Raw genomic sequence first — 9,561 nt, 5'->3', positions numbered from 1 at the left:
TCCCATAGCTCATATCTTCATTGAGTTATTCAAGCCCCTTTGCCATGACAAGGCTGTGATCCCTGAAGGAGACAGTCAGAATGGCCGTCATTAAAAACTCTACAAATAACAAATGCTGGAGAGGATGTGGAGTAAAGGGAAGCCTCCCACACTGTTGGTGGGAATGTAAGTTTGTGCAGCCACTATGGGAAACAGTATGGTGGTTCCTCAGAAAGCTAAAAATAGAACTACCATATGATCCATCAATCTGACTCCTGGGAGTATATCTGAACAAAACTGTAATTCAAAATGATACATGCACTCCTCTGTTCACAGCAGCACTATTCACAATAGCCAAAACATAGACAAGCTAAATGCTCATCAACAGATGAATGGATAATGAAGATGTGGTGCATATATACAATGAAATACTACTCAGCCATTAAAAATGAATGAAATAATGTCATTTGCAGCAACATGGATGCAACTAGAGACTATCACACTCAGTGAAGTAAGTCAGAAAGAGAAAGACGAATACCACATGATATCACTTATATGTGGACACTAAAATATGGCATAAATGAACCTATCTGCAAAACAGAAACAGACTCACAGACGTAGAGATCAGACTTGCGGCCGCCAAGGGGGAGTAGGGAAGGGAGAGGGATGGACTGAGAGGTTGAGGTTGATAGAGGCAAACTATTACAGTTATAGTGCAGAGAACTGCTATATCCAACCTTCCGGGATAAAGCACAATGGAAAAAATATTTTTAAAAAGAATATATGTGTGTGTGTGTGTATATATATATATATATGTATGTATGTATCTGAGTCACTTTGCTGTACAGCAGAAACTGACACAACGCTGTATTTCAACTATACTCAAATAAATATAATAAAATGGTCCTGGTCTGGTAACACCCTCCTGGGCCCCTGCCTCTAAGTATCATAAAGATACCAATGACGCATTCTTTCTGGAAGAAAATAGCATCAATATAAGCCTCCAATTATTAAAAACAAAATTTTTTCAAATAAAACCCAATATATGATCAAGGATAACCAGATGTATGAGGAGACAGGACTCCATAAATGAGAGTGTGTGGAGACAGCTGACAACAGAAAGAGACCCCTGGAGAGTCCAGATATTAAAAACAGGAGGAACAGCCTTGACACAACCATCCTCACTATGTTCAAGGAGGTAAAAGTCAGGCTAGAGATTTTTGGCAGGGAACTGGAAAGTATAAAAAATGACAGCAGATTTGAAACAGAGCAGCATAAAATTCTAGAACTGAAAAAATACAATCATTTAAGAATTCAACTGAAGAGCTTCAAATTAGACACAGCTGAAATGATTATAGTGTAGAAAGATTATAGACAGAAAAACGTATCAGAAGAAACGATCCAGGATGAAGCAGAGAGAAACAAAAGGATGGGAAATAGAGAAATGAGAATATGGGAAATGGGGGATCAATATGTTTTATTGGAGACATGGGAAGAAAGAAAACAGAGGATGTCACACAGGGAGTAATGTTCCAAATGTGAAGAAACACACTCGGTGTTTTGTTTTGTTTTGTTTTAGATTTATTTATTTATTTTTTGGCTGTGGTGGGTCTTCGTTGCTCCACACAGGTTTTCTCTAATTGTGATGATCGGGCTACTCTTCATTTCTGCGTGCAGGTTTCTCATTGAGGTGGCTTCTCTTGTTGCAGAGCTCGAGCTCTAGGCATATGAGCTTCAGTAGTTGCGGCTCATGGGCACTAGAGTCCTGGCTCAGTAGTTGTGGCACATGGGCTTAGTTGTTGTGGCGTGTGGTATCTTTCCAGACCAGGGATCGAACTTGTATCCCCTGCAGTGTAAGGTGGACTCTTAACCACTGGACCTCCAGTATTTTTCTAACAGGTGTTTGTTGCTTATAGTACGTGAGGTGCTAAAGCCTGTGTCCTGGGGCATGACCTGTTTCCCTAGGTCCAAAGGAGGTATAATACGGACATTAGAGGGCTGACGAAGGTGGCACAATAGAGCACTGGGGGCAGGGTATTCTTTTCAGTAAGTAGCATTGGGACATGTAGGGAAAATAGGAGACTTGATTCCTGCCTCCCATCATGCACAGGAGTCAGTCTAGGCAGATTACAAGGCTAAATGTAAAAGGAAAAATGATGAAGCTTTTCAAAGCTTATAGAACATATCTTCATGGCCTCAGGGTAGAGAAAGAGTTCAACCAGACACAGAAAGCGCAGACCACAGAGGAAAAGATTGATAAATCAGACCATGTTAAAATGAAAAAATGTTCATCAAAAGATGCCATGAAGAGCAAAGAGACACACCCACAGAGTGCCATGCACGTGACATGCATGTGTCATGCATGTTACAGACAACATAGATAACGTATTAAAAAAAGATAATATTGAGTAAAAGAAGCCAGGCATATAAGACTGATTTCATTTAGATGGAATGTAAAAACAGATATATATACTTGGGCTTCCCAGGTGGTGCTAGTGGTAAAGAACCTGCCTGCCAGTGCCGGAGACATAAGAGATTCGAGTTCAAACACTGGGTCGGGAAGATCCCCTGGAGGAGGAAATGGCCTCCCACTCCAGTATTCTTGCCTGGAGAATCCCATGGACAGAGGAAATTCGTGGGCTACAGTCCGTAGGGTCGCAAAGAGTCAGACGTGACTGAAGGGACTTAGCACACATGCATGCACGCATATATACTTACATGGAAAAACTGGAAAGCAGAAGTGATTCCTATAAAAGTCAAGGTAGGAAAAAAAAAAGTCAAGGTAGGGCAGTGGCTGTCTTTGTGGGAAGATGTTGTGATCTCTGGAGGTCACTTGGGGACTTCTGCGGGGTGTGGCTACATAGATGTTTACTTTTTATTAATTTGTGAAATTGTCTTGTCTAAACTTTGTGTTTTATTGGAGATGGAGTAAAGAAACCAACAAAGAGGGAAAGTTGTCAGAAATCTCCAAAAATATAAAGGGGGGCTTCCCTGATGGTCTAGTGTTTAAGAATTCACCTGCCAATGCAGGGAACATGGGTTCGATCCCTGGTCTGGGGATCCCACATGCCGTGGGGCAACTAAGCCTGTGTGCCACAACTACTGACTGAGCTAGTGCTAAGAGCCGGTGCTCCACAACAATAGACGCCACTGCAGTGAGAAGCCCACGCGCCACAACGAAGAGTAGCCCCCGTTTGTCACAACTAGAGAAGCCCACGCATAGCAACTGAGACCCAGTGCGGCCAAAAATAAATAAATAACTCCTTTAAAAAAAAATCTCACCCCCACCCCCGCAAACTTACAGTACTTTCCCTAATTCTCACTGAGATGTAAATTGACTGAGCCCACCCTTTATTCAGACCTTCTGACTCACTCTGTTGGTGAGCCCATGTCTGGGCATCAGCCCATTTCTCCTCTTGGAATTATTTCCTGTTCCCTTCAGTGTCTGGGATGAATGCCAAACCAAAGGATGCAGATCTGTAGCCTGAAGCAGATTTTTTGTCACCTCTTTGAGCACCAGGGACCACTGAACAGTGTACTTCCTGTACTTTTCTCTTTTTCCAAAGATACACCCCCCAAGTCATTCATTCCTCTGGCATCAAGCTCATCTTCCTGTTTCATCTGTAGCTGCCCTGGCTGGAGCGTCTGGACCAAGTCCTAGGTGGGTGACCCTGCTGGACTTCCGATCATCTTGGCCAACACTGACCTGAGTCACCTTTTCTGTCCTGGAGCTCAGCCCTCTCCTCAGCTCTCCAGCTCTAAACTCTCATTCATCCAAACATCTAACACTATGTTAATTTCAGGTGCACAACATAGGCATTTGCTATTTTCATACATTACAAAATGATCACCATGATAAGTCTAGTTACCATCTGTCACCATAGAAAGTTATTACAATTTTATTGACTATATTCCCCATACTGTACATTTCATCTCCCTGACATTTATTTTTTACCTGGAAGTTTTTACTCTTAATCTCTCTCTCTCGCATATTTCATTCATTTTTCCACCTTCTCCCTTCTGAAAGTGAAAGTATTAGTTGCTCAGTCATGTCTGACTTTGTGACCGCATGAATTGGAGCCTGCCAAGCTCCTCTGTCTATGGAATTCTCCAGGCAAGAATACTAGAGTGGGTAGGCATTCCCTTCTCCAGGGGATCTTCCCAACGTGAGGATCGAACCCAGGTCTCCCACAGGCAGATTCTTTACCATCTGAGCCACCAAGGAACCCCAACTCTGGTATCTACCTATTTGTTCTCTGTATCTATGAGTCTTTCTCTGTTTTAGATTTGTTCATTTGTTTTGCTTTTTAGATTTCACATTCAAGTGAAATCATATAGTACTTGTCATTGTCTGGCTTCAACTTAGTGTAATACCTCTAGGTCCATCCATGTTGTTGCAAATAGCAAGATTTTATTCTCTTTATGGCTGAGTAATATTTCATTATATATTATATATATATACATATATACCACATCTTTGTCCATTCACCTATCAATGGACACTTAGATCACTTCCATATCTTGGCTGTTGTAAATAATGTTGCATTCAATATAGGGGTGTGTATATCTTTTTGAATTAGTGTTTTTTTCTTCTTCAGAAAAATACCCAGAAGTACAGTTGCTGGATTGTATGGTAGTTCTGTTTTTAACTTTTTGAGGAACCCCCTTACTGTCTTCCATACTGGCTGCACTAATTTTCATTCTCACTCACAGTGCATGAAGCTTCCCTTTTCTCTTCATCCTTGCCAACATTTATTTGTTGTTTTTTTTATAGTAGCCATTCTCACAGATGTGAGGTTATATCTCATTGTGGTTTTGACTTTCATTTTGCTGATGATTAGTGATGTAGCGTCTGTTCTCCTGTGCCTGTGGTCATCTACATCTTGTTTTTGGAAACATGTTTATTCTAGTTCTCTGCCCATTTTTTAATTGAGGTTTTTTTTTGATGTTGAGTTGTATGAATTTTTGATATATTTTAGATATTAACTGCTTATCAGATGTATCATTTGCAAAAGTTGTCTCCCATTCAGTAGGTAGCTTTTTGTTGATAGTTTCCTCTGCTGTGAAAAAGCTTTTTATTGTGATGTAGCCCCATTTGTTTATTTTTGCTTTTGCTTCCCTTGCTTGAGGAGACAAATCCAAAAAAATATTGCGAAGACATTTGACCAATGTCAAAGAGTATGCTGCCTTGGTTTTCTCCTGGGAGTTTGATGGATTCATTTGTCTTTAATCCATTTTGAGCTAATTTTTGTATCTAGCGTGAGAAAGTAGTCCAGTTTGATTCTTTTGCATGTAGTTGCATTATTTTTTTTTTTAGTAATTTCTCTCCCCCAACTTATTTATAATGTCATCTTTCTTAAAAGTTAAATTACCATATACATGAGGACTATTTCTATACTTTCTATTCTGTTCTATTTGTCTAGCCGTTGATCGTTTCTTCTGCACAAAGTTTTAAAAAATAGTTTTCATCTCAGAAATGTTTCGTATCTGAAAGGGTTAGTGCCACTCCCACCCCCAAGTCCAGTCCCATAACTTCTCCTTTCCAGAATTTTCCTGCTATTCACCAATGCTTATTTTTCCTGATGAATTTTTGTACCATTTAATGAGTTCCTTCTGCAAACTCTCTTTATATTCTAATTGAGATTGCACTGGGTTTAGAGACTATCTGGGAATGAGTTGATGTATTTATGGTATCGAACTGTGCTTTTCCCTGAGTTGCAGTTTGTAGTGTCTCTCCTTTACCATATATCAATAGGTCTTTTATTAATACTTTTCCTGTGCAGTTTAGAACTTGGTATTTAATCTAATCTTGGTTGATTACATATTTTAGTTTGGAATTTTTCTTTCATTATGAATTATACTTCTTTTTGTTCATAGAAAAGTCACTGAATTTTAATATCTACTTTTAGTCAATTCCCTTGGTTTTCTACACATAACATGTATCATCTGTGCTGCCTCCTTCTTTATAGTATTTATGCCTGTTATTTCTTTTTCTCATTTACCCATATTGGCCAACATACCAAGAGTGATGTTAAATTATTCTGGTGATGGTTAGGCACCTTGAGATTTGATTATTACAGTCACACACATTTGGGGTTGATATATTTTCTTGATTAACTGATCCCTCATCAGTTTATCCCTTTATCCCTGGCAGTAGTCCTTGTTTTGAGGTCCACTTTACTTTATATTGGGGCTTCCCAGGTGAAGCAGTGGTAAAGAATCCACCTGCAAATGCAGGAGATATGGGTTTGATACCTGAGTGGGGAAGAGCCCCTAGAGAAGGAAATGGCAACCCACTCCAGTATTCTTGCCTAGAAAATCCCATGGAGGAGGCTGGTGGGCTACAGTCCATGGGGTTGAAAAGAGTCGGACACAAATGAGCGCCTAACACTCTGCCTTATATTAACGTAGTCACTTCAGTTTTCTTTCCTTATTCAGTTTTCAGCACTTCCCAGCTAAGTCTTTTTTTATTCATTTTCTTTTAACATGTGTGTCTTTGTGTTTAAAGTGAGTTTCTGCTAGCTAACATTTGGTTAAGTCTTTCTAAATCTATCTTGATAGTCTCTGTCTTTTATTTGGAGGATATAGACCATTTACTTTTTACAAAAACAACTTTGAGATGTAATTTACATACCATAAATTTCATGCATTTAAAGCGTACAATTCAATGGTTTTTTATATTCACAGTTGTAAAACAATCACTATAAATCTAATTAAACCATTGTCATTATCTTAGGACGAAACTTCACGCCCATTATTAATCCCTCCCAACCTCTCTCCTCCCAACTTTCTGCCTCTATAGATTTGCCCATTTTGGAATTTTCATATTATTGAAATCATACAATATGTGGTCTTTTGGGACAGGCCTCTTTCACTTTGCATTATGTTTTGAGGTTCTTCCATGTTGTGGCACATATACTTCACTTCCTTTTTAAAAAAGTAATTAATGAATTTTATTTTGGGGTGTGCTGGGTCTTTGTTGCACGCAGGCTTCCTCTAGTTGTTGCCAGCAGGGCCTACTCATTGTTGTGGTGTGTGAGCTTCTCATTGCCGTGGTTCTCTTGTTGTGGAGCGGCTCAGGAGCACAGGTGCACGGATTTAGCTGCTCCACAGCATATGGAATCTTGCTGGACCAGGGATCAAACCAGTGTCCCCTGCATTGCAAGGTGGATTCTAGTGGTCCCCACTGGACCGCCAGGGAAGTCCCTTGCTGCTGCTGCTGCTGCTGCTAAGTCGCTTCAGTCGTGTCCGACTCTGTGCGACCCCATAGACGGCAGCCCACCAGGCTCCCCTGTCCCTGGGATTCCCCAGGCAAGAACACTGGAGTGGGTTGCCATTTCCTTCTCCAATGCATGAAAGTGAAAAGTTAAAGTGAAGTCGTTCAGTCGTGTCCGACTCTTAGCAACCTCATGGACTACAGCCTACCAGGCTCCTCCATCCATGGGATTTTCCAGGCAAGAGTACTGGAGTGGGGTGCCATTGCCTTCTCCTTAACTTCCTTTTATTGGTAAATAATATTCCATTGTATGGTTATACCACATTTTCTTTATCCCTTTATCAATTGATGGACCTTTGGCTATGATGAATAATACTGCTTCAGCATTCTTGTATAAGTTTTTGTGTTTTCATTTCTCTTGGGTATATATGTAGGAGAGGATATATATTTTTGAAAGTTTTTGTTTGTTTGCTTACCTTGCCACACACCTTGTGGGATCTAAGTTCCCTGGCCAAAGATCAAACCCAGGCCCTTGGCAGCGAGAGAGCAGACTCTCAACCACTGGACCGTGAGGGAATTCCCTGAAAGATATATTTGAAAATCATATATGATTGCCCTTGTAGAATCTATGGACATAATAATATGAAAATTTCACTTTTTATTCTATTAATGGACTACCTTATATGGAGTTAACAGATTTTCCAGATATTAAGCCATTTAATTTCCAAGTATTAAAACATTTTTAGAATACACTCAACTTGAGCTTTTGTATTATTCTTCTGGTGTTTTGGTGACATTATCAGCTAATACAGTTTTTAAGTTAGTTGCTCAGTCATGTCCAACTCTTTGTGACCCCATGGACTGCAGCCCACCAGGCTCCTCTGTCCATGGAGTTCTCTAGGCAAGAACATTGGAGTGGGTAGCCATTCCCTTCTCCAGGAGATCTTCCCAACCCAGGGGTTGAACCTGCATAGCAGGCAGATTCTTTACCGTCTGAGCCCCTAGGGAAGCCCAATATAGTTTTTAGGATTTTTTTTTTAAATAAATAAGACTGGTGTCTAGGGTTGATGTATTTGATGTATGTGTGTATTGCTTTCTTTGGCAGGTTTTGGTATCAATGCTATGCCCACTTCATAAAAAGAATTTTGAAGATTTCCTTCTATTTCTATGTTCTAGAAGAGTTCAGGATAACTATTCCTTAAATGTTTGGTAGAGTTCTTCTGCAGAACTATCTGGTGCTTCTTGAGGGAACAATTCTTTGACACCTCCTCTTAAAGTCAGTCTGTTAGTATTTCTGGGGGTAATTTGTATAATAACAATAATAATAATAATAGTAAACTGAGTTTCTGGGCCAGCCAAGTCAAAGCCTCTGAGTGCAGTGACAACATCAAGATCACAACCCCACAAGAATCAAACAGTATGTATTTTTCATGTCTTCCTTCTTTCACCCAGTATAATTTGCTTGGCAGTCACCCATGTTGTTGCACTGTGGGGATAATCTTTGAATAATGTTGATAGTCTCTTTTCACTGATGAGTCAATAAACCACTGTAGGATGTACCACTATTTATCCAGGCACTTGTTGATGGACATCCTTAATTGTTTCCCTTTTTTGGCTATTCTGAATAAAGATGTACTGAATAAAGATGTACTGTACAGGTGTTGTAGACAGAGATTTTATTTCTCTCAGACAAATATCTCGAAGTGGAATTGCTGGATCATGGGAGAGATGTATGCTTAACTTTTTGAAGAAGTTGCCAAACAGCTTTTGGAAGTGACGGTACTGTGAAATACTTGTAACATAGCAGTTTGGGTTTTAAATTCTCCCCGTCCTCACGTGTTCCTCATTCTAACCCTCCAGTGTATGCAAAGTGGTACCTGCATGTGGATTACTCTGCATTTCCCTGAAGACAAATAATGTTGGTTGAGCACTTTCTCATATGTTTGCTTATTGGCTGTTTATACATCATCTTTCATGAAGCGTGTGTTTATATCTTTTGCCTGATTTTTCGTTGGGTTTTTTGTCCTTTTTATCATGGAGTTGCAGGAGTTCTTTGTTCAGCGTACAAATCCTTTGTCATATATAAATTATGAGTAGTCTGCTGCTTGCCTATTTATTTTCTTGACAGTGTTTTTTTGATAAACAGAAATTCAAAATTTTGCTTGTCAGATTTGAGTCCGTGCTTTTTATGTCCTTTCTAGGAAATCATCGGCTTCCAAAAGATTGAGAAGATATACTTCTATGTGTTCTTCTAGAAGTTTTCTCAATTTAGTTTATGTTTATGCCTATGGTCCCTCTCAAATTGAACTTTGTACGTGGTATGAGGTTGGGCTTGACTCCTCCATCCCAGAATATCTAGATTTTTC

This window comes from Bos javanicus, chromosome 19, assembly GCF_032452875.1.
Source record: "Bos javanicus breed banteng chromosome 19, ARS-OSU_banteng_1.0, whole genome shotgun sequence".
NCBI lineage: Eukaryota > Metazoa > Chordata > Mammalia > Artiodactyla > Bovidae > Bos > Bos javanicus.
Note: the sequence above shows the minus strand (reverse complement) of the source record.